The sequence below is a fragment of the Hypomesus nipponensis genome, chromosome 13 (assembly GCF_054491055.1).
Source record: "Hypomesus nipponensis isolate SF chromosome 13, ASM5449105v1, whole genome shotgun sequence".
Classification (NCBI taxonomy): domain Eukaryota; kingdom Metazoa; phylum Chordata; class Actinopteri; order Osmeriformes; family Osmeridae; genus Hypomesus; species Hypomesus nipponensis.
The window spans coordinates 5353811-5377418 of record NC_140373.1 but is presented as its reverse complement, the minus strand read 5'-3'; the positions used below and the strand labels follow the sequence as shown (position 1 = coordinate 5377418).

Sequence of the window (23608 nt, the reverse complement as noted above, 5' to 3'; positions counted from 1 at the left end):
CAAAAGAGCGGAATGCTTTCTGATTGTGTGTGTGTGCGTATGTTATTTGCCTGTTTCATAATTGTATTCAACTTCTGCCTGTACACAAGTTACAAAACAGAGCTCTGAAAGAAAGCTGTTTTTGTTTATAGAATCATTGTCATCTTCTCTCTGATGTGGGTGATTTCTCTTGCGTGAGTGTGTTGAACCCCCTGGGGGGTTTGTGTGTGTGTGTGTGTGTGTCCTGGGACAACGGGACACGTTCATCCTCTGCTGGCCACAGTCCTGCAGGACCCACTCATCTGAAGCTGGGCTGGGCTGCATGTTGTCCTGTCCAGGCTGCCAGGGCACACTGGGGGAAGGCCCCCCACAGTTAGGGTGTTCTCTGATAAGCCTGCGCCAAATCTATTTCTCACTCAGTTCTTTGTCATGCCCGTGATGAATTTCAGCGTTGTTGTGTGTGCACCACTTCAGGATGGCCCAGCCCCGTGTTCATATTTGAAACCAAACCTCAAATGGGCTTATCTCCAGAAGGAGACCCGGAGATTTGCTACACCCCCACCACAGCCCCTCAACCCCCTCCATTGTTTTCGTATCAATTGAAATTACATTTCAAACTGCCCTCATGAAGCGTGAAATACAGACATTTATATTACCATTGGCAGGTATTAAAACCTCTGATCTGATCCAGATTCTCGTCATTAAATTGTCAAGCTGACGCAACGTTTCACTGCTGCAACTCCTTGCCAGCATGGCATGTTTTTCCATTGAGGGATTCCAATATTTGTCTCTCCCATAAACATTGGGCATCTGGTTGCCAGTGGTATTCATTAGCTTTGATGGTTGACTTTGAAATGCATGCAAATTCTGTGGAGAGAAAGCTACCCTGACTTCTCATTTAAAAAGCTATAGCGTAGGCATGATAAATGTTGCTAATCACCTATGACCTCCCTAGAGGTCAACCTGCTGACCTTTCACCCATCCCCCCTTCTCCATCAGCGTGCCACGTCAAGTAACATTTACTCATCAGGCTTTAACCCCAGAACTCGTTTTTGCATCCCAGCACTTCTAAAATGGTTTGACATGGACATACTAACAAGACTAAATATGGCCTAACTTGTTCGCAGTTCATTGTGAGATTTTTATCTGTTATTTATCTGTTCAGAAATATCTCTGATTTGGCATGGTACCCATGGCTCTAGCTGTGCTCTATGATTAGATCGAAAGCGTGGCCGTCCAGATATTAACCAACTCCCATCCGTGGCTGTTTTGTTTGACCTCCCTCCTACAACACCTAGTATTTTAGGGACCTGATCAAGGAAATAAAGAGCAAAGAAGGGGAAACGTCGAGAGATTATCAAGGAAAGTAATCGGTGTATTTGGCCAGTGATCGAGATGGGCGGGGTGGGGAGATGTGGCCAGGTTGCATTCAGTTTCTGTTCCCTCTTTTCTCTCCGCCATCCGTGCAGAAGAATTGGACGGCAGCTTTTAGAAAATCCGACTGATAGTGTCTGCGTCTGGCTCCGCTCCTGAGCCCGTTTGATCCAGCCGTCTCTCCCTCTCCCGGCTCCTTGCTAGTCGCTGCACAATACAACACCGTTGTGTCCCAGACTCTGCTGTTCCAAACCAAACAGCTCTCCATGATGTAGGGAGAGAGTCTGGCATTTGGGAGGGGAGTGTTTGTTGGAGGTACTCCAGAGTGGAGGGGAGCAGTGCAGGTGGGAATGAAACCTTACAGAGGACAGCAACAATGATTTTAACTCTGTGCCAAGCTTGTTCTGCATGGGTCCACTGATAAACTAGCCCCCTCCATTCCCCACCAACCCCCCCCCCCCCCCCCGCACCCCCACGCTCAAGCTCTCAAGTGTTCCGCCTGAGACTGATTGAGCCATTTTGCACGGCTAAGCCACGTTAAGGAGTCCTACTATATTGTGAAAGAATACTGGCTAAGTATTCAAGACTTGACAAATCTACGCTGTCCATGTCCTCAACGTTGGCAGGATTAGGTACTCATTTTAGCAGCACTTATCTTTTCAGTTGCTTTTTTTAGAAATTAGTTCCAAATGACAAAAAGAATGGGTAGGAAAGGGGTCTGGTTATTGAAGTAGACGTGTTGCTGTGGAAGCGGGATTGTGTAGCGGCTGTATGTGAAGCCCTTGGAAAGAGAGAAAATGTATGATAATATGCAGAAACTGTCTGTGCAGCGACTAGGCAAAAAAGTCTGTTGGTAAGTGGTAGTTCTTTTGGGGAGTTTCTCCAGGCGTCCTGCCTCTTCAGTCATCGTCTCAGGCGGCCAGAGCAGTTTGACATCACAAAGCCTGATGAAGTTCTCCAACGCTGCGGATCATGAAATATTGAAGAGGACTCCCTCCTACTTTCTCTGACTCAGTTTTTCCAAGCTCTCATCTCAGGCTGGGATCTGAGGTGCTGGGATCTGAGTGGTTTAGATCCTGAGTGGCTGGGATCTGAGTGGCTGGGATCTGAGTGGTTTAGATCCTGAGGTGCTGGGATCTAAGTGGTTTAGATCCTGAGTGGCTGGGATCTGAGTGGCTGGGATCTGAGTGGCTGGGATCTGAGTGGCTGGGATCTGAGTGGCTGGGATCTGAGTGGCTGGGATCTGAGTGGCTGGGATCTGAGTGGCTGGGATCCTCAGGCACTGTGCTTGTGTGTGCTTTGTCTACTTACGGGCTGATTTACCACAAGTTGGCAACAAGGTAGTCCTGCGGTGGAGATGAGGTAACTTTTTACACAAGCGTGGCTGATGCAATGTCAGGTCACCCCAGACAGTGACAGGAGTCCTCTCCATCCAGGATGTGTGTTGCCGTCTTGACAGACTGTCGATACAAACACCCTTCGATATCCGCGCCAAGAGCTAACATTTTTACAAACAATGGGACTGCGTGATGTGTGGTGTGCATTCAGCACTTCTGAATAGCTGTCTGGCCCTTATTGATTCTGCGTTTCACTTCAAGGTCAGCATCAATTCCTCCGAGCTCTTTCTTGGTCTGTCACAAAAGGAAAGGAGCGATGGGGAGCCAATGTACATTTAACACTCAGGGCTCACCTAACAGGATGCCCCTCATAAAGTCCCAGCTAGACGGCCTCTCCATGATTGCCTCTGTTATGTGAGTGTTTTGGAATCATTCATCAGGATATCGACTATAGGCAGATGGGGGGGGGGGAAGGAGGGCGGAGGTCACGTGGGGTCGGGTCGTAGAGGCTGGAGGTTGTCGGTTGACAGTTAGAACGGCGTCAGTGGCGGTGATCATCGTCTAGCAACACCCCGAGGGCAGGAATGTTTGGGTGGCGGTCTGCGACAGGTGGCTAAGAGACACTAATTGATTAATGATGGTGGTGATATATGAGCGCTCCTCTCAGCCAGACAAATAAAGGCAGGGAACGCCAGTGATCGGTCGCCCTCTAAATCATTTCCAACCAGGCCAGTAAAACCAAAACAGTCATCTGCATTAGCATATGAAAGGAGGGGGGAGTCGGGCGGGGGGGCTGTTGTTGTGTGGCGGTGGCCCGTTCCGCACAGCCTGTGTCATCGAGCCAAGCCTTTCGTTTGGACAACATACATAGAAGACACAGACAACAATCTGGCTGCAATCGAGTACTTAGCCTTGAAGTTCTATTCTATTTTTCCAAGAATGTTGTTCAAACTAAATTATTTTGTTCAAATCGAATCATCAACCCTTTACTGTCCAATGTCAAATCTCTTTGGGATACGTCCTGCCTAGCAACAATTCATATAACCACCAAACTTTGATCACTCTTTTCCTGTAGCTTGTATTTTGTTCTGTATCTCGTCTCTTAGCAGTAGTTGTGTAGGCGTGCGCTCAGCCCCTGGCCCCTCCCCTGGCCTTGGTGTCAGGGTTCTTCGTTCAGCGGGGGATGCTTGCGTGACCCACCCCGTTGTTTGTTTTGAAGCCACTAAAGGACAATGGCGGTCTGGGGCATTGGCCCCTGTGCTCAGCATGAATGTGCATCTTTGGAGCAGTATCCTCTGGGATGTTTGTGTGTGTGTGTGTGTGTGTGTGTGGAGGGGCTTCCAGTGGGACCTGTAGTCTGGCCGTGTCTTACTGAGAGGGATCCTTTAGGACGTATTTTTAGACTGATTTGGGTTAGAACAACACGTCAGATCTGTCCTGCTGCGAGCTCATGACTCACCACAGGGCAGCCATGTCCAGTTGGCCCCCCCGCTTTGTGAGATGCAGGCTGTTCTACCATCACCCCCCCCCCCTGCTTTGTGAGATGCAGGCTGTCCTACCATCACCCCCCCCCCTGCTTTGTGAGATGCAGGCTGTCCTACCATCACCCCCCCCCCCCTGCTTTGTGAGATGCAGGCTGTCCTACCATCACCCCCCCCCCCTGCTTTGTGAGATGCAGGCTGTCCTACCATCACCCCCCCCCCCGCTTTGTGAGATGCAGGCTGTCCTACCATCACCCCCCCCCCTGCTTTGTGAGATGCAGGCTGCCCTACCATCACCCCCCCCCCCCACCGCTTTGCGAGATGCAGGCTGTCTTACCATCACTCCCACCCCCCCTCCCCACCCCTCCTTTGCCACAAGTCCTGTATTTACACTTTCATATCTCTCACTGCAGGGGAGGGGCTGTCAGACATGGTTAGAGAAAGAAAATAAACGCAAAGTGCCGATTGAATGTTTATCGTCGAGACGTGTTGGGGGCCCCCCCGATGAGGAACCTGATCCTGGGTGCAGGTGGAGCAGAGTCGGGGTCCTGGTCAGATCCTGCGCCCCGCTATCCTTTCAAACCCTTCCGCCCGACACAGATAAGTCCTGATATCTGAAACGCTGAGAGTCACGGGTATTGGGTTACATCTGAAAAGCAGATGGACGTGTTCTGGCGTGAGGCCATTCACTGCCCCCCCCCGACTCCATTTGTGTGTGTGTGTGTGAGTGTGTTAAGAAGTGATTGTCTGCAGAAGCACACCTCTTCATCAGCAGGGATAATGATGGCATTACCTTGGACTACACTTTTCTCTACTCATCAGCCTTTTCCTGTGCACATTCACTGGCATGGACAGTTAAGCCATGTACAACAGGTCTGTGGCCCAGTAAGGATCAGCCATTAGAGAGCAAGGCTGACTCACCAGAAAGCAGAGGCAGAGAGCATCGGGGAGGATACTTAACGAGAGGCGCACACACAGCCCCAATCTGCAAACAGGAAGACTGCACTGCAGCGGGGCAGGAAGTGAGGTCAGGGGTCAGTTGGGGGGCCCTAGCGTGACATGGGTGATTGTCAGATTGGAGACAGAGGGGACCAGAGGGAGCTGTGGGGAGAGGGAGTGCTGGCACACTGACACTTAACGCTGTGCTCTCTTAGTGGCTTTGAGCCTGGGTAGAAAACTACTGTTTTCTGCTGAGAATGAGATGGAAGACTGGCTGTGTTGACTGTGCTCCTGGTTGACTTGGGCTCATTTCCCATTTTAAAAGGCTGTCCAAAAATCTGCACCTTAAATGCTGCATTATTGATTAAAGTCTAACTAATTAATGTGTGGTTGACTTCGGGAACGAGTAATCTTGTCAAATGTCAAATTTCCAGAGTTCTCCCTGGTGAAAAATAGGTGTTTATCAAGTCTCTGCCATGATGTGACTGATTCGAATTTGCGGATAGACATGTTAGTAAACTCCCGAGATGTCCTAGCAACCAGCGTAGACAAAACAACAGCAACTCCAGCCCCTTCCGTCTAACCTCTGGCTCCACAGACTGCTGAGTCTGTCAGTCTGACGCCCTGCTGACGTCCAGCTGGCCCTGAGGTCCGTTTCAGCAGGAAAAAGGTTTGCCGCTCTGTGTTGAAGTTCCCCATTTAAGGCAGCTTTCTGTGAGCCCCCCCCGCCCCCCCCCCCTTCCCACCCATGTCAGGCTGAAGGGGATTTCTGCCCCGCCACCTGATTCACATTGCTGTAATTGAGTTGTAGCCATGTGCAGTGCTCCCTAGGCCTGAGGTAATCGTGCACCACAAAAGCTCTCCTCCCAGCACACACACACACTTTCACATGATGTCGGGGGGGGGGGGGGGGGGGGGGTGGACACAAAAACGAGGGGGAGCTCAATTCAAAGGAGGGTAAGAATAGAGAGAGGGAGGGTGAGGAAGGAAAGACTGAGGCTGGAGACGCAGAGTGGTTGGCAGGAGAGGACACTGAGTCTGCAGCGTGTGGATAAGGAACGGCTGCTTCCAACACGTCTCTCCTCTTCTCCCTCTCTTAGAGCTTAGGAGCGATTGATGGGTAAGATTTACGCTGCCAAGAATGGGGGGGGGAGGAGGAGTGGGGGTTGTTGACGTTTTTGGGGTAAGCCTGAATTTGTTTCTGCCGTCAAGTTGGGAAGAGGGAACTTGAGTGGGTTTCCCTCAATGTCTACCGCCGTGAATGCTCGTTTGTTTTCATATTTGATTTTAACGTTCCTTACTGCGTGTCATTGTTGATATTCGAGGTTGCTGTGGTCGGGGAACTCGCTCCTGCTTGGTGTGTCTTGGCTGCTCCCACTGTCCTCTTTCTCCCTCGTGCTGTCATAAGCCGCCATTTTGAAGGTTGCTCCATTGTTGTGGTGTGGAAAGTCTTGAAAGCAGCACAGAAGCTCCGTGTGGAGGGAGACAGAGCCGTACAGCATGGCTCTGGGGTCTGTGCCCTGTGAACTCCCAGGGAGTGTGGGATCAAAGGTAACCCTCTGTCCTGCGTCAGTGCTGGATGTGGCCAGGAAGAGAGTTCTGCCTTGTTATGTTGAAATGGAACAACGAATTGGTGGATGAAACGGTGACACGACCGTTTATCAGCTCCATTTAAAACCTCAAATCGTTTTTTTCAGCTGCGTCTTTCCAGATAAACACAGAGTTGTAGCCAGACATAATAACCCCAAACCCCTACTACTGCAGACTCAAGCACGGCGGCACAGGAAACTAGGGCAGTGGCTCCTGCAGCCAGACAGCCCGGAGGGACTCGGGGCAGTGTCTGTCCTTTCCTGCCAGCCCCAGCAGCCCAGCCCCAGCCCCAGCAACCCAGCCCCAGCCCCAGCAGCCCCAGCAGCCCCAGCCCCAGCCCCAGCCCCAGCCCCAGCAACCCAGCCCCAGCAGCCCAGCCCCAGCAACCCAGCCCCAGCAGCCCAGCCCCAGCAACCCAGCCCCAGCAGGCCAGCCCAGCAGCCCTGCCAGCACCACAGGGAGGTGATGTGTTCCCTCCAGGCGCTGACAGGACCCGACACCGAGGAGGTTTCGGATGACGCCGTGCCCATCCTTGCCCTTTCATGCCCGGCGGTGGCAGGAGGATGTCCCAGCCCCCCCCCCTCCAGACAAGCTGCGGCTAACCACAGAGGACACCCATGTGTCAGCGCTGAGGACGAGGGGGGAGCTTGCCAGGCCACTACACCACCCCACCCCCCTCCCCCCACCCCCTCAGTCACATTCTCACCAGACTGGCATATGGCGGGGCAGGACTGCCACTCTGCTGGTGCCTGCTGCTCTACACCATCTCCACCCCTCTGCGTCCTGGCTCCATGCCTGATAGCGATGCCGACGAGGATCTGTCTTCTTCGCTTCGCCTGTCCTTATTGAGTAAAACCCACGTCCTGTGGCAGGAGGCAGCCCTGTGTTGTATGGTAGAATGACTTGTTCCACCGGAGGAGATGTCGATTGAATGCCACACAGGGAGAGAGGTGGTTTTTAATCCAGAATGTCTTCATATTTCATATTTGAATGTCAGGTCCCCGGGGAGGGATCCGCTGCGGCGAGCTGTCTCTCTGGTACCCCTCTCTCTCTTTGAGGTCGCTTGGGGGTTTGGTCTCCCTCCAAAATGGCATTTAACTTGCTTTTTCTCATAATTTAACTGCAGCCTCGTAATTCAACTTTCTTGTTCTCTCTCTCGCTCTCTCTCTCTCGCTCTCTCTCTCTCGCGCTCTCTGTCGCTCTCTCTCTCTCTCTCTCTCTCTCTCTCTCTCTCTCTCTCTCTCTCTCCTTCCCTCCCTCTCTCGCTCGCTGTCAGTTTCCACCAGCAGCTGATGTGGAACATATGCCTTTAATGATTCACACTCTGTGTGCGGTCTGCTGTGCTTCACTTCTCCAGGCAAGACCCCTCAATGGGACTCCTGTGTTTTTACCTTGCTTGTCTCATGGAAACTTGGAATTGTTTTTATTTATAGACTTCTCTCTGAGTTGGCCAGGCTACTAAAAGTCCTGGAGTGCCAATTCTGATCACTGAAAAGCAGCTATACAGGTAGCTATGGAAGCTTGTGGGATTTCCTTCTGAAACCTTATATGACATCTGTGCTATTGTATGATTTGTGATACTGTAGTTGTTGTGAGACTCTATTTCAAAACTGTGCTCTCTCTGTCCAATTTCTTATGTAAGACTATAAGACTTCAATGGCTTCTCCTTTATGAATTGTTCTAGTGTTCAAATATGTGTTAGCAAAGCTAGAATTACTCCACAGTCTAGCTAACTTGTCTCGTGGTGAAATTCCAGATCCCTACGGAATGCTGAGAATGGAATCATCTCACGGAGGCATGTGACAACGGTGGCCCATCCTCACATCATCACTTGACACAGATTACTTCCTGTTTTTGTTTCATGCCCCTCATGCCGTCCGCCTTGCCACCCGAAACCCTGTTTCCTTTTTTGTTTCCATGCTTTGTCCCCCCCCCTCTCTCTCTCTCTCTCTCTCTCTCTCTCTCTCTCTCTCTCTCTCTCTCTCTCTCTCTCTCTCTCTCTCTCTCTCTCTCTCTCTCTCTCTCTCTCTCTCTGTCTCTCTGTCTCTCTTCCTCTTGTCTCGCCATCCTCTGACCCACCCCTCTTCCTGTGCCCTCGTCCGACCCCCCCCCCTTCCTCCCCCTCATGCGGCCCTCTTTCTCACACACTGCCTCGCATGAAGATAAACTGTCTGGTGCTTGACACTGCAACACCACCGTGTGCGTGTGCGTGCGTGTGCGTTTGTGTTTGTGCCAATGTACTTGACATGTCCCTGGTGTTTCCACTGTAGGTCAGTGTAGGAGTTGGGAGGCAGTTTCCTGCGCTGGAGTGAGGCAGTGAGTTTATGCAGAGGGCCGTTTTTTCCCTGAGTAATACAAGCTTGTTACGGGTGGAGCAGCAGTGGTAGGCCTCGTGTCAGGTATAATAGGGTTTATTGTAAAGGGCAGATTCGATGCTAGTCTTGCTGTTAGCACCGCAGTGGTACTCTGTGAGCAAGAGAGCCAAGGGAGGGGAATGTGGTGTCCTCTCCTGACCCATGAGTCCTTACAATACAGGACGAACACACACACCCACCCATCCACACACACACACACACGTATTGGACCTACAGACGAGAGGGCGTAGCAGGGACTGAACAGTCTGCAGTTCCTCTGTGGAGCTTTGGGGTTCCTCCTGACAGGATCTTGGCAGCGGGGAAACATAAACAACTTCTCCATGGCGCTGCGCAGTCGTAGCCGGCTCTCCCCGTTACCATACATGTACTGCATCGCACGCCGCCAGCTGTGAGGCCCGCAGCGGCGCTCTTAAAGGGCCGGGCGCTGCAAAAGGCCTTTGACGGCTGCCCAGCTTTTCCACATCCCACTGTACAGTGCTGTGCTGTGTTGTACGGTGCTGTGCTGTAGTGCTGTACAGTGCTGTGCTGTGCTGTGCTGTACAGGGCTGTGCTGTACAGTGCTGTGCTGTGCTGTACTGTGCTGCACAGTGCTGTGCTTTGCTGTGCTGTGCTGTGCTGTGCTGTACTCTGCTGTACTGTACAGTGCTGTGCCGTGCTTTCCTGTAGCCGTGGGCTCAGCCTGACAGTGATGTGTGTTACAGCCTAGCTCGGAGACCCCCCTCGGTGGTTAAGAACACCAGGCGAGCTCAGCTCGGAGGATGGAAACGGTATAAGAGCCCCAATATGGCTGTTTCTGTTCGCTGAGCTAGCAGAAAAACAAGGCATCCGAAATGTGATGTCGCAGGCTGGGGATACGGCGGGAGGAAGTCCAGCCCTGTAATCCGGTATGGGAGACAGGGTGTGGAGGGGCTCCCATCTCATAAAGTTGCCTAGAGCCAACGCACGCACACACGCTTGCATGCGAACACACACGCATGTGCACCCACAAGTGCACACACACACACTCTCTCACCCTCCTCCTCTTTCTCTGTCCTCCCCGTGCAGCACAGTACTGTATTGTGTGAGCATGTCCCTGGTCTGTGTCCAAAGCCAGAGAGAATCCAGATCGCTGGAACAGAGGGCCCAGTGCTGGGCAGGGCTGGAGAGGGCTGGAGCTGTTATGGAGCGATAGACATCCCAGCCAAGAGGGCCTTCCAGGCGAGGCCTGTAGCATGAGAGAAGGGGAGGTGTGTGTGTGTGTGAGTGTGTGGGGGCAGTAGGGCAGAGGCTGGATCGTTTGATCAGTCCAGAGAAGGTCCTGGACTGCAGGGAAGACGGAGGCCTGCCTTGGCAGCAGGACTTGTACATGTCGTAACAACTGGTAAAGGCATCTGCTTGGCTTTTAATAGTCCAGCGTCTCCACAACATCGTCCAAACGCACTATTCTCATCTCCTAATCATTCTGGGTAGAGGGATTCAATGAAAAAGGGGGAGGAAAGGGAGCAGACTTAATTCAGCAGGCCTAGTCTTGCGAATCTTTGGGAGTTGCTTCTGGTTTTTCCTCAGTTGCTGGGGCGGGAAGTGAGAGCCAGCTACACAGTCTGCTTCATTTGTCTCATTTGCTGCCCTATTGAGAGAGTCTGTGCTGCTCAAACAGGCTGGAATACATCATGATGTTTGGAGTCCAAGCTTTTTTACAGTGTTGAGTGAGATGGCAAAGGCCGCATATAGACTTTTTACGGTAAATAGCACAGACCAAACACAAAGTAGGGGGGCTGGATGTCATGTAAATATCCTGTACCAGCCTCAATTATACCCTTTTCACTCTTCATTAAAACACCTAAGGATTCCTTTGATAACACATTACGTAATACTCAGGTCATTTTAGGAACATTTTATTCCTTATTTGGGTTATTAAGGCTCAACAAGACATGACGACAGTCTCCGAAAGCGAAACTGTTAGCTACAGTAGCTAACTGCAGTGCACGGAGGCTCAGTCCTGTCAAGCTCATATTTTTATTCCAGACCTGATCCGGGGGCCTGTGTGACTGTGACAGGGAGGGCGTAACCATCGTGCTCCTGGGGAGCGAAGGGTGAAGGGAGCCTCGGTATCAAGCTGCTTCACTGACACAACCACAACACACACAGCCCTGACAGCACCGGCACAGGAGGAGAATGTCTGCGGAGAAAGGGAAGGATGGAGATGAGGAGAGAGAGAGAGAGAGAGAGAGAGAGAGTGAGTAAGAGAGAGATGAGAAAGAGAGAGATGAGAGAGAGAGAGACTGCTCATGTGGTCCCCTACTGTGGGAAAGGCTGAAGTGCCGGAGATGAAAGGAGGAATAGGAGAGGGGGGAGGGAGGTGGAGGGGGAGCAACAATCCCCTGGTGTGGTAGCTAGTCTTCTGGGATGCTGTTAGCTGGTGTGTGTGTGTGCTTTGGAAACCTGTTCATGCCCTGTGTCTTAGTGTACGAGTGTATCTGTGTGTGCACACGTGAGACTGCTTGCGTGTGTGTGTGTGTGTGGACTACTCCGGTGGAGTAAAGCTGCACCTGACGAGGTTGTGACAGCATGGAGAGCCCCAGCTGTACTCAGGCCCCACGGTGCACATCTCTGTAATGGCCGCCTATCGATCGCAGGCCGGCTTGTCCGCACTCAATGCCGATCGATCGGCACCTTGGAACAGTCTCAGGAGGCTACTTCACATCCTGTGGTGTGTGTCTTTCCAGGCGATGTGTGTGTGTGTGTGTGTGTGTGGCGTGCCTCTCCACGGTGTGTGCGCGCGCTGTGGTGTGTGTGTGTGTTTGCCATGTAAGTGTTTGTGTGGTTTTCCACTATATCTTCCCCCTGTGTGTATGCAGGAAAGTGTACGTAAATAGCTTGAAAATTGTTGCCCAAACCATTGAAAGTGCTTGGCAAAGTAGTTGCTGTACTGTAAGTAGGAGGCCCTATTATCTGTTTAAAACCTCCCAGTTAGGATGTTGCTCCAACGTCAGAGACTTACAGAAGAACTCTGTTCCCCAACTATACCCTCCTGCTTACCAAAGCTGTGTGCAGGAACCAGAGAGAAAAAAAGCTGTCTGTTAAAGAGATTAATCAATCGAGCCACATGAAACTTTGCTTGTTATTGTTACAAGTTGATTTATTGAAGGTCTGGATCTGGGTCAAGCATTTTCTCTACCCCCTCCCCGCCCCCCCCTTGTCCTCCTCTCTTACTCCCTTCCATCTCTCCCTCCATCACTTGTTCAGCAGCCCACCCCCCTGGTCTTCTCTCTTCTCTTCCCTTTGTCTCTCATCTGGTTTTCTGGTTTTGTTAAAGGACAGTTGATTAATGGGGCCAAAGACAAAGGCGCTCCAGTCTGAGCCTGTGACGTCCAGATAGAGCTGAGCAAGGTAAATAAAAACACATGTCTCAGACAGGCCAGGAACTGAGACACCAGGGGAGAGAGAGGAGAAATTGATGACAGTGCGTACTGATATATTATGTACATTTATATAGGGCCTCTCCAGAGTGGAAAAATAGAGACACTGTGTATGTGTGTGTGTGTGTGTGTGTGTGTGTGTGTGTCGACTGTAAGTCCTGTGCTGTGTCTTCTCACGGGATTTAGGGTTAAAGGTCACCGACTATCCTAGCGTGCAGGCAACGTGCTAAAGATTTTTTTTGTTTTTGTTAAATGTGTTGGCTCTAGGTGGTTTTCAGCAGCACACAGCAGGAGTATGTGCACAGTCAGTTCAGTATGTGCACAGTCAGTTCAGTATGTGCACAGTCAGTTCAGTATGTGCACAGTCAGTTCAGTAGGTGCACAGTCAGTTCAGTATGTGCACAGCCAGTTCAGTATGTGCACAGTCAGTTCAGTATGTGCACAGCCAGTTCAGTATGTGCACAGTCAGTTCAGTATGTGCACAGCCAGTTCAGTATGTGCACAGTCAGTTCAGTATGTGCATAGCCAGTTCAGTATGTGCACAGTCAGTTCAGTATGCGCACAGTCAGTTCAGTATGTGCACAGTCAGTTCAGTATGTGCACAGTCAGTTCAGTATGCGCACAGTCAGTTCAGTATGTGCACAGCCAGTTCAGTATGTGCACAGTCAGTTCAGTATGTGCACAGCCAGTTCAGTATGTGCACAGTCAGTTCAGTATGTGCACAGCCAGTTCAGTATGTGCACAGTCAGTTCAGTATGTGCACAGCCAGTTCAGTATGTGCACAGTCAGTTCAGTATGTGCACAGTCAGTTCAGTATGTGCACAGTCAGTTTTTTTCATGTTTTATTCAGTGAAAAGCTGGCGAAAACCCCCCGAATGATCTGAATGTCCTTTGGGCTTTTAAGTATAACTCTTCAGCTGGACCATGAGAGAAAATGGCTTAATAAGAAATATTGTATTAAAACTGCATGTTGTTTGGACACACTAGCCAGGGAACGTACAGAGAGCTGAGTAACAGCGACAGTCCAGCTTTCTGCTCGGCCGGGTTGTTTCTTGGTATTGAGTTTGGAGCTTGGTGCCTCTTTATTATTCGCCGTGTTGCATGTTGACGTGGACGACCCTCCAGCAGCTCCACCCGTCGCCCCGGTGACCTTCCCCGTTGTCTTCTCGGCTTCATTTTTGGGACGTGCGAGCGTTGCTCACGGCCGCTCCGTTTAGCCTCCTGTGCGTGTGCACCTGTTTGGATAAACACATGACTCCCTACACAGCCAGAGGTGAGGAGAGAGTTCTTTTTAGCTCTCGCGTTTTTTTCTTTTTCTTTCCCGCCTGTGTTTGTTTTGGGGTTTTAACAAGCCCTGTTGTTTCTCACCAAAAAAACAAAACAAAAAAAACCCTCGCTTAATGGTGTCCTCGGTATTCATTTCCCCCCCTCTTTCTCGCTCTTTTTCTCTCCATTGCTCTCTTTTTTCCTCCCTCTCTTTCTCTCTCTGCCTCCTCCCCGGGGAGTGTCTGCTTGGCTCCTTTCATTTTTCAGGACAGCTCGTTGTCGCTCTCTCTCGTTCTCACTCCTCATATTTTGTCATGGGGGTTGTGTCAGATTCTGTTATGTATGCCCCCCCCTGCCTTTCATCCTGCCCCCTCCTCTGTTGGGTGTACATTGCATAACCAGCCGCTGCCATGGCTGGGGGTGCCCCCCTGACACCCTCTCCTGCTCCCCCCCCCCCCCTCCCTCCTTCCATCTCCTCCGCTCTGCCTCTCGGTTCCTTGGCAGCAATCCAGGTCACTCCTGCCTCCCTCCCCGTTCTTCAAACCTTGAAAGTCAGTGCAGTTGGCCTTTCTCTCCATTCGTCTCCCTCTCATCTCTCTCATTCTCTCTCTCCATCTTTCCCTCCCTCTTTTTCCTGTAACTCTGCCCGCCCCCCCCCTCACACACACACACACACACACACACGGTCTCTATCCTGTTTCTGGCTCTCCCTCGGTGCCCTCTCTCTCTCCTCCAGTCCTCTCATTAGCTACAGAGGAGTCTCAGTGTGTCTCCTCCTCGGAGAGTCTCACTTGACTGAGCATGCCACTTGCAGTAGCAGGGGCCTGGTCCATTATTACCACCAAGCTGTCACACACTGCCTGAACTAGACAACTGCTCTTGAGCCTGGAGTGAACACAGGGTGTTCAGAACAACACCCAGTACTGCTGCTGCTACACACACACACTCACACACACACACACTCTATCTACCCTTAATGCAGTACACTAACACAGACACACATGAATACTCACACGCACTCATTTCTTTTTTGCACACTGACACTCCAGAAATCCTCTCCCCTTGTATTCGTTGTAGCGCCCCATGTTCCATGGTGAGGAATGCACTGTTGATGTGGTGTGTGTGTGTGTGTGTGTGTGTGTGTGTGTGTGTTTGCATAGGCTCAGGTTTCAGGTTCTCCCATGTGCTGGAATGGGCCTCTGCCTCATTGGCAGGGTGACCTCTGGAGGTCAGCGTCCATTACCACATGAAACATATGTCACCGGCCCTCCTGCTAAAGCCATTTGTCTTCTCCTGGGTCATCCGTCCACATTGCAGAGCCCACTTGCTTGATCTGACCAGCACACACACACACACACACACCCATCTGAAGATAAACCCTTGCCCCCTTACTTCAAAAAACATCCGTGGAGGGGGGCCCATCAATCCCTCCCTCCTCCCATTCCTCCCTCCCTCCCTCCTCCCATTCCTTCCTCCCTCCCTCCTTCCATTCCTCCCTCCTCCCATTCCTCCCTCCTCCCATTCCTCCCTCCCTCCTTCCATTCCTCCCTCCCTCCTCCCATTCCTCCCTCCCTCCTTCCATTCCTCCATCCATCTCTCCACTCCTGCCGGAATAGAAACAACGTTGTTGAGCTAGGATCTTATCTTATCATCCATTGCTCTTCATTAGGGATGGCTGACTCCCTGCGTAGCAGTTGAATTCGGGTCGCCATTGGGAGGGTCCAAGCAGTGGGATGACCATGGTATTGTTGAGATTTTATCAGTAGAGCAGCTCTGTTTGAGGATACCTTCATTCAACTGAAGCAAACATCTATGTCCTGAAAAGAACTGGACAAATGGAAGCCTTCAAAGTATGTTCTGCTTCCGCTTCCATGTGTTTCCAAATCTGGTTCTAAACAACAAAGCACTGTATTTTTCCTGAAAGCATATAAACCTATTAAGAAATAATTGCAGTGCAAAGCCAACAAAGTGACTGGGCATGTCGACCAAGCAACAACAACAACAAAACAGCCAGACAATTCTAATACAGAGACGACCTTCACTCGCGCAGTTTTTTTCTTTTCTTAAAAAAATGTATTTTCAGAGAATGCCGGTACATTATCAGTGCATTCTGCGTACATACTCTGTCGCCTGTTTACAGGAAACTGTCATCCCCCTGTCTCGATGAGGGATAAACAGGGACGCGTCGTCCCTTTAATGATGGTATATACCCTGCACTCGCCCGCGTATTGATTGAAAGATTCAGGAGGTTCTCAAGGGCCTTCCCTTCGTTCCTACATGACGCATGGCTCGCGCCACGCTTTTTTCCTTGCCCTTCATTTTTACCTTCCCTCCCTTTCTTCTTTATTTATCTTAGACGTCCCGCGTTTGCAGCCGGAGAAATGAACACATTCATCACGCGGAAAATGCCGATATCGAGAAAGTCGGCGATATGAATAAAAGGAATTGTGATAACGAATGAATGGACAATTGCACACACACGGGAGATGAGAAGGGGTGGCTGCGTTCCTCAGATTGAAAATGGCAGTAAATGTGCTGTGCATTAGGGATTAGGCTGTCTTTCATTTTCAACGTTCAGTGTAGTTTTCAGCAGATCACTTCGTAGATGTTTACACTGTCAGCTATGGACCTTAGCAGTCAGTTATGGCAAATATACGTAGCCTAGTGCTCAAACTCTCATAAATGATTTATTGTTATTGTTCTCTTGTAATCCTTTTCTGTCTGGGTTTGATGCGGAGCTCCATGTGTCCTGGAAATAGTGAGCGAGAATGTTGTTTTCCAGACAGCAGTACACGTTTGATGTCTTCTTACTGTTCCTCTAAAGTCCCTCTCAAACTGAGATCACAGCAAACATGTATTAATCTGCTGGTGGTGAACAAAGCTCAGGGACAGCTAGCTAATACCGAACCCTTCATGGTGTCCCTATAGGTCCCTTTCAGAATTAGAATAATAAGGTCCTGATTAAATACTCTTTTTATTTCTGTGTTTGGCCTACTTTAATTCCATACCGTTCCTCCCGGTATAAAAGGAAGCCCCATGTTTTTAAAGTTGAGATTTGATCATTAGGGTAGTTCCAAGTCTCCCCCCCTGCTCACCACCACCCCTCAACCTGGCCTCCTTGACAGATAAACACAGATTAGACATTTTTGTCTACTTTGCATTTTTTTTAAACAAGCATTTAACTTAATTATCTGAGTACTGGTGATGGAGTGGATGGGTGAAGGGATGAAGAGCTCTCCTACCTAGGGGGATGGGGGAGGGGGGGGGGTTGACAGCATTGTAGACCCCCCCTTCCACCCCCTTCTGATAAATGTGTTTTTATTTTAAATGGGAAGAGGAGGAGTGTGTGTGGGTGTGTGCGGGTGTGGGGATGGTAACTTGGCTGACTTGTATAAAAAAATATTTTGGGGGGGGGGGTTCGGGGGGCTGTCCCATTTCCGGATGGATGGCTGGCTGTCTGGCTGGCTGGGCCCTTCAGTGCAGTCAGGCAGCCTCGGAGGCAGGCCCACAACCTCGACCCTGGCATCATTTGTTTGGACGAGGGCCGTCAGCGCCTGTCACGCTGGCCCATGATGAAGTGTCACCCGGTAATTGTCCCGCGAAGCATCCACAATCTCTACGAGGAGGGGTGGCGGGCGGGCGAGGGAGGGAGAGGGAGGGAGAGAGCCGACAGGGAGAGAAATGACACCCTGGGATCCTCCTACTGCTCTCTCTCCCTCTCTCTTTCTCTCTCCCTCTCTCTCGCCCTGTCTCTCTCTGTGTCTCTCTCCCTCTCTCTCGCCCTGTCTCTCTCTGTGTCTCTCTCCCTCTCTCTTTCTCTCTCCCTCTCTCTCTCCCTGTCTCTCTCTGTGTCTCTCTCTCTGTTTCTTTCTCTCTATTCCCCATCAGCTGCTTGTTTGGGGGACAGCCCAGATTTCCTAGTGAGTCCCCAGGAGTTTGTCAATGTTGAACAGAGCAGATGCGTGCACAACTCGCATGTCTCGGTTAAAAGGTTTTCTGCAAACCCTTCCCCTCAAGTACACACTCTACCATCCTCTAGCCCATCCTCACTATTATAATATTACTGTTTCTTTCCTCTCTCTTCCTTTCTGGCTTTCAGCCAAATGTATTCTTCACCCCCCCCCCCCACCGATTTCTAACTTAAGCTGAAAAAAGGCCCTAACAACTCTTTGCCAAAACAACATCCTTCTGGCTATCTGCAAATACATATTTTCCAGACCCTGCAGTTTGTAATTACATTTAGCAGCTATCGATCGCGAGATGTCTCTATGTAATGAAAAGCTTTTACAGGACACGAGCGCCTATTTATAGGGCGATCCATAATGTTGCTGTACTGTGAGCCTTAATGTGCTCTTCTCTGCCTGTCGCACATAAATTTTCAGCGGGAGTATTAAGTCAGAGCAGCGGCAAGTAGCTCAGTGACGGAGGGAGAGGAGGGAGCCCAGGACACAACAGGAAAGAATGGCGCGATGGAAAGAGAAATGTGGTCGACGATGAGCGGGGGATTTCACAGGAAAGAATAGTTTTGAGGGATTTGGGGGTTCTGTTGGATGGGAAAGAGGAGAGAAAGTGACAAAATGTCTGAACCAGGGGAGTTGTAGAGCTGCATCCTGCAGCATCAGTGTGGTTAGCACACCAAGAGGAGCACCAATACAATAACATCTCATCTCCTAACTCCTCAGTGTAGCTTCACTTGGTTGAGTACCGTGTAGCTCCCCTAAAAATGGCTGACTCCTTCAGGGGCTTAAGTAGAGGTGTGTGTGTGGAGGAGTGAGTGTGCTATACTGGGGGGCAGATGGGCTGTTCCTAGTTTCTGCCTGTCCTTCTGCTTCTATGAGGATCTCTCTCTAATGGGGTTCTGGCCTGGGGCCATCAGAAGCTCCCTACTGGCTTAGGAGCAACACACACACACACACACACACACACACACACATACACACACACACACACACAGTCACACATTCATTTGTGACCCACCACACACACACACAATCACATTTGTGCAGACACAGTCTGGCACATTGGTATACACACACACACACACAAACAGTAGAACGCTGAGGAAAGCTCAACCCAAATTATGCCGGAGTAAAGGTGATGAATGGCTCTGTTGCCTAGTTGGTTCAGGTTGGAGGGGCTTCGTCCTGATTGGTGGAGCTGTGGTGGAGATGACTGTACGTCTCTGTGGTTCATAATACATTTAACCCAATCAGGGCCTGGCTCATTCTGCGCTCCAAGGAGGTAGAAGCCTGGAGGGGCAAACCATTCTCCTACCAACAAACAACTTAATACATTCTGTAAGAATGCAGGTGGCACAGTCCAGTTTTGGGTTATAATCTACAATACAGTTTGCTGCCATTGTTTACGACTGAGCTGTTTCCTGTTTCCATTTTGGGATCATTGGTACAGTGCCCTGTCATTTCTGTTGGTATTGCACCTTGCATAAACGTACTGTTGACGAAAGTGCACAAACTACGCTCATAAAGTAATGCTTGAACACGCCCGACAGCCATCCTGAGAAGGCTTACACGTACTTAACCTGAAATACATCTGTGCCATGAGCAGCCTGCCACCACCAGGCCTCCACGCCCCAACCCCCTCAGCAGACACAGATGAGACGCTCGATTTGACTAACACTTCCCCTCTCCTCCAGCGGAAGCCACCTGAGTGATGTAAAGCGTGTGTGTGTGTGTGTGTGTGTGTGTGTGTGTGTGTGTGTGTGTGTGTGTGTGTGTGTGTGTGTGCGTGTGTGTGTGCGTGTGTGTCTGATGCACTACTAATGCCATACAATAGAAGCTAACGGCTGAAGGTAATGGAAAAAGGGTGTCTTTAATTGTTCCCCGGATCGCTTGCTCGACGCCCGGGGCTGCAGCTGGTCGCAGGCAAGAAGCTAAACGCCTGCTGAAAGGCTCCTTAATGCAGCCTCAACGGGTGTCGGAGGGCTCGCTGTAAATCCGCAGAAGTGCATTTGGTGTGTGTAGTGTGTGTGTGTGTGTGTGGGTTTGCCAATTTTGGACGAGCCAATTTCCTCTGGCGTAGCGCCCCGCCGAGCGGAGGAGTTTCGCAGAGTCAATGAAAACCACCTGTCTGGCGGCTTGCTTGATTGCCGTTGGCATGGCGGCGCAAGTCGTATTTTCTTTTTAGGGAGGGGGTCGTTGAACCCTACTTTAAGTTTGACGTTGCCGAGATATTTATTGGTAGTCTGAAGGAGAGCCGTTGGAATGGTGTTTGCTGGTGTGGAGGGCCGCAATGCATGGCAAGAATCACAGTTTGATGCTCTGTTGATGTGAGCACGGTGTGTGACATTATGGTTATGGGGGATGCTTCCCTTTATGGATCGTACACGATTTTCAATTGTCTACATGTATTGAAAACCAATAGATCATCAGCCAAAGCATATTCTCCTATCTTCCAGCTATGGCTGAAGGCTGTGTGAATATGTTTGGTCTGCTCTGAGCCCATGGTATTGGCTGACTCTGCTTGGGCTGACTCCCCCAGAGGCTGAAGGGGTTGAGGCTGACAGGCATTCCCCTCGCGTGTTGTCGACTTTTCTCTCAGCCATGTCGTCGAGTGTTGAGCCAGGCTCACTGGCCTGAGGATCCAGGCTCACTGGCCTGAGGATCCAGGCTCACTGGCCTGAGGATCCAGGCTCACTGGCCTGAGGATCCAGGCTCACTGGCCTGCAGGCTCACTGGCCTGAGGATCCAGGCTCACTGGCCTGAGGATCCAGGCTCACTGGCCTGAGGATCCAGGCTCACTGGCCTGCAGGCTCACTGGCCTGAGGATCCAGGCTCACTGGCCTGAGGATCCAGGCTCACTGGCCTGAGGATCCAGGCTCACTGGCCTGAGGATCCAGGCTCACTGGCCTGCAGGCTCACTGGCCTGAGGATCCAGGCTCACTGGCCTGAGGATCCAGGCTCACTGGCCTGAGGATCCAGGCTCACTGGCCTGCAGGCTCACTGGCCTGAGGATCCAGGCTCACTGGCCTGAGGATCCAGGCTCACTGGCCTGAGGATCCAGGCTCACTGGCCTGAGGATCCAGGCTCACTGGATGGCCACTGTGTGTCCTGTAAGCACGTGTGTTTATTCTTTGTGAAGATCTTGTGCTGGTGAGCCTGGTGTGTGTGCAGCCTGTGCCAGCATGGAGTGTGTGTGTGTGGCCTGTGTTCATGTGTGTAGTGTTATTATGTGTGCCCTGTGCTTGTGTGTGTGTGTGTGAAATGTAACTGTGTGTGTTATACCCTTTGTGTGTCTCCGGTGCTCACAAGCTGTGTGTGTGTGTGTGTGTGTGTGTGTCACGCCTCCTCCCCACTGGGAGCACCAGGGTTGACTGCATGCTGGCTAGAGGACAGTAGAGCTGATCATATTTGATGATAGAAATACATGCTGTACCTCAGGGAACACTGGGAAAGGGGCTTGTGTGTGTGGACATCTGTGTGTGTGTTTGTGTATGCGTATGCTTTGTGTTGTGTGTGTGTTGATGGGAGATCTGGGGGTATCTGTATCTGACCAGAGGCAGGCCCACATGAGGGTCTTCCCTTCACAGACCACTGCTCTGCTCTTTTTCTGGCATACTGGTGTCCTGTGGGGAATCTTTCCTGTCCTCCGCACCCCTCTCTTCCTCTCTCTCTCTCTCTCTCTCTCTCTCTCTCTCTCTCTCTAGCTCTCTCTCTCTCTCTAGCTCTCTCTCCCTCTCTCTCTTTCTCTCTCCTTTCACGCTGTTCCCCCTTTTCTCTCTCTCTGAATCTCCCACCTCTTTCTCACACCATCCAGCCATACCACTCACACACCCTCAAAAGTCCTCGCAGTTCTCTCCGTCTCTCCCTTCCCTCTCTCGCTCTCTCTCCCTTCCCTTCCCTCTCTCGCTCTCTCTCTCTTCCCTCTCTCGCCCTCTCTCTTCCCTCTCTCCACCTCTCTCTTCCCTCTCTCGCCCTCTCTCTTCCCTCTCTCCACCTCCCTCTCCCATCCGCCACGTCTTCAAGTGTCCTCTTTGTCCAGCCGAGGACTTTGCTCTTTGGCATTTCTTTAATTAAGTTGGCGTCACTTGAATACTCCATAAAGCAGGCCTTCGAGAGAAGCCCTTCATTGTTCTCCACACGCATGAGGGAAAGGGTCTGCGCGTGGAGAGACGTTGTGTGTGTTGGTCCGGGCGTCCTTGTGGTACTTACACATGGCCGTATATACACACGTGCGTGTGTGTGCGTGTGTGTGAGGGGGGCGTTTTCAGATTCGATTCTTGGATGATTATAGGCTGCAGACCCTCGTAAAGATCCCGACCATAAACTAACAATCAGCCTAATGCCCTGATCCTCATTCTGGTCCTGTACTGCCAGGCTGAATACATCACATCTGGCCGCTCTCCTCGCTGCCTGTGCCTGGCGCTGTTATCAACAACCTACGCCTCCTCCAGCCAGTCAACAATGGAGACTCTATTCCCCCCGCCAGAGGTTGCAATGAAGCAATAGCCCTTTACTCGTGCAGCATGCTTGACAGCTGCCTCTACTCCCAGCTAACAAATCCCTTCACACAGATAACCTGGAACAAATCACTCAGCACGTCTACTGTTCAGAAGGCTGGATTCTCTGATCCGGCAGCGCGTGATCGTTACCTTTGCTCCGGGCCGGGCTCCTCCGAGTCTGGTACACCCCCTCCAGTCAGCCCCAGCACACACCACACATCACGCTTTCAATCTTTCAGAGCGTTTGCCTGAACAAGAGCCCAACGTGAAAAAGCTCTCCAGTTGCACGTGGGAAAGAACCAGCAGCAGGCAACACCAGAGGGGAAGGAAGGCCGAGAGAGGGAGAGGAAGAGAGAGAGAGAGAATGGATGGGAGAGCGAGAAAAAATGAGAAGCGGGTGAAATATGAAACAGTGGAAGCTCACCTGCTATTCACACACACACACACACACACACACACACACACACACACACACACACACTCTGTCTCGAGATAACACACAGATACACACATACCTCTCAGTGTGTGTGTGTGTCTTTGTTCTGTCTCTGGCTCCTCTTGGCACGTAAATCATAATGGATCTCATTATCCAGCTGGGTTGCTGGGGCCTGTCTGGAGGGAGATGATAGCTGTGGGCCTGCCATGGTCTTCCCCTCATCATAGCACACACGCACACACACACGTACCTGTATGTTTCAGTATACTTGCATTGATCCACACAGACAATAAGATGCAAACATTCATTCTTACATGCTCACGTGCACACACACACACTTTCTCACCCACACCCACACAAAGCCCTCACCAGACACAATGAGCATTAGTGGCTCAGCTTGTCTTCATACAGACGGGAAGGGATACAATTGGGGAAGGGGGGGGTAGTGAAAAATGGAACGTATCCTCTCACCCCCCCCCACACACTCTCTTCCTCCCGCTGCCCTCCTCATTTCATCCCATATCTGTCACTTGCTTGGAGGACACAGCCAGCTGTGGGTCTGTCCCCGGAGGTGAAGTGATCTGGAAGCTGCAGTCTTCTCCCTGTCTCTGAGACCAGTTCTCCACCGCCGCGACGCAGCCATGAATCAACACTGTAGTATCCGGGCACATTGAAATGCTCACATGCCTCAGCAGTGCAGTATAAATAAGTTGTAAGTACGTACTTAGGCAGTGGCAGTGTAGTCTGAATACAGACAGGCTTGCTGGTCTACAGCCAGCCTATGAAGGACTATAAAACACTGGTTGTAACATGGTTAGGGAACGACCATTTGTCTCCGAATGACCATTACCAAACCCAATTACGTGCGGTGTAGTGAGTGAGTAAGCGGTAATGTTTTCCCGTCATGGCTGACCCTCCAGGCCCAAATGGCTGTCATTTGCAGGGAAAAAGAGGAGGGTGGAGGAGGGTGGAGGA

At 51.0% G+C, this 23608-nt stretch overlaps 1 protein-coding gene across 1 annotated transcript in view; it reads left to right on the top strand.

Annotated features, from left to right (window-relative positions):
- The window catches only part of raraa (retinoic acid receptor, alpha a), a 120230-nt gene that overhangs the window by 8397 nt on the left and 88225 nt on the right, over positions 1 to 23608 (top strand). The gene's annotated exons all lie outside the window — the stretch shown is intronic.